Here is a 2,331-nt window from a genome sequence, read left to right as displayed (position 1 = left end):
CATCATAGGGTTCAGAATTGTAGTCATTTGTTGAGTCAATAAATTGACTAAGTCATGACGACTTTTCTCTACTTGTTATCGATATACTGCCATTGAATTCGCAGCATTCGAAGTAGAGCTCACATTATAATCACGAGAATACTCAAAATGTTGTTGTGGGTTTTGAGAATTACTCCCTCCACTCGTATTCCCAAAATGAATAGGTGAAACAAAACCACCCACTGGCGGGGTATAACCAGGGGGAAGACCATATAGGGGCCTCCCAACAGTTAGTGGGGCCTGGAATGGTGGCAAAGTACCACGTGAACGAGTATTACGTCCAGCATTTCCAGTTTGAACAGTCGTAACTGCTATACTCTCCGTTTCGATTCCACCTTCCGAACGTGAAGTCACGTCCGCTTGTTGCACAGACACTGGTATACTATCATTAGTGGATGAACCACCACTCACATTTGACATTTCATCAGCCATGTGAATGATCTTTCCACTTCGTAATCGCATACACTGAATGACACCACAAAATACTTATTTGACACACTTTGAAATTTTAAACTGTCCCACCGGGCATGCCAATTTGTTTTGTCAATTTTTAGCAAATCGATGGTGGTTCGATATCTAGTGGTCTGGGAGCGAAACCTACTCCTTTTTGCAGGTACCAGTTTTCTAGAAGTGCATCAAAGTGTCTTCGATTAGACGGAAATTGGAAATAAAAATAAATTAAAATTTATAATTCAAGAAAAGGAATGAAAAACTAAATCTTTCGGAAGGGAAATATGCTGAAAACAAAAAGGTTTGCATTGAAATTGAAAAGAAGCGGTAAAGTGCCTTTGACTGTCTCAAAGGGCTTTGACATGAAAATCTAAAATGTAAAAATGTAAATTAGACAAGGAAGATAAAAAGTACTTGAAAGATAAATTTACTTGAAAGAGTAAAGTTTACAGAAAGATAAATTGAAAGAATGAAAATATGGAAGGAACCCTATAGAAAAGTTACTCGATCGCAGACTCAGGAATTCTCTGGGATATGAGTGTGCTTGAATGTTTTTCTGAGTTAAAATTCCAACCCTAATTCCCTAAGACTTCATAGTATTTATAATCTACTGTTGGTAACTGACAATTAATTACCATTAATTACAAAAGTACAACTCTAAATGCGTTCTCCTTGGTAACCGTTCCCGCCTAAACATTTTCCATGATTTTCTTGCGTGATAAAAGCCTCTAACTTCTCCACTACCATAACTATTCGAATAACTTATTCGAATAGCTTATTTCGATTACCTGACTCGAATACCTTATTCGATTTGACTCGCCCGATTTATCGAAAAACCTTGAAATCGAACCCGTGTCGAAAACTTCCGTCTAATGCTTGCGCGTGTGCCTTTTCGAAAACTGCTTATGTCTTCGACCGCTTTATCACTTCGAATCGTTTACCTTTATCGAAAATATTTTTCGACCAACACTATCAAAGACAATTTTGTATATATATGTTCTTGTTTCAGTGTCCCGTGTCTATAAACAAACACAGTTTTTCGGAGAGATGTACAAGCACTTCATTTTGTGTTTGGTAAATTAAAAAGTCGATGTGCTTCTACTTGTAAAGTTAGGAGTACTTTTGAAAATACCTAAGAAAAAGCTTTTTAAAATTAGCTTGTACTTATAAAAATCTGATATAATAATAAATATCTAAAATTACCTTTATTAATTATTACACCAAATTTAGTTTATTTTTCCATACACATTTTTCGACGTTAAATTTTTTCGTATATTTCTAATTTCTCATCCGAACCTTCACAAATTTCACGCACGTTACACACCATATCAGGTATGAACTTTTTCTATTTGTATTTTTTTTGTGCCTCTTCTTTTTGAAAAAGCCAAAAATACAAAAAAAAAAAAATTTAACACAAGAAGAGGATTAGTAGCTATTTTATGCTTGAGCTAATGGATAAGGATCTAATCCTCTTTCAAAATTATAAGTTTAATATTAAAATACAAGGCAAACATTTGATTAGTGTTGAAGCAACAATAATATCGAAACGATCATATTTTGCAATTGAGAATTTGTTCATTGTTTCTCATTTTTTTCCTTATAAATGATGTTAATTAATTTATGGGTTAAGTTCGATTTTGGTCCCCAATATAGAGGTCGAAAACTAGAATCGTCCCCAACTTTTTTTTTGCTACAAAATGGTCCCTAAAGTTTCAGTTTATTTTAAAATCGTCTTTTTTACTAATTTTATTTTTTTATTACTAAATTACCCCTCAATAAAAAAATTATAATAAAATAAATATAAAATAAATAAAAAAAAGAAAGAAAGGGATAACAATAACA

This window comes from Arachis ipaensis, chromosome B05, assembly GCF_000816755.2.
Source record: "Arachis ipaensis cultivar K30076 chromosome B05, Araip1.1, whole genome shotgun sequence".
NCBI lineage: Eukaryota > Viridiplantae > Streptophyta > Magnoliopsida > Fabales > Fabaceae > Arachis > Arachis ipaensis.
Note: the sequence above shows the minus strand (reverse complement) of the source record.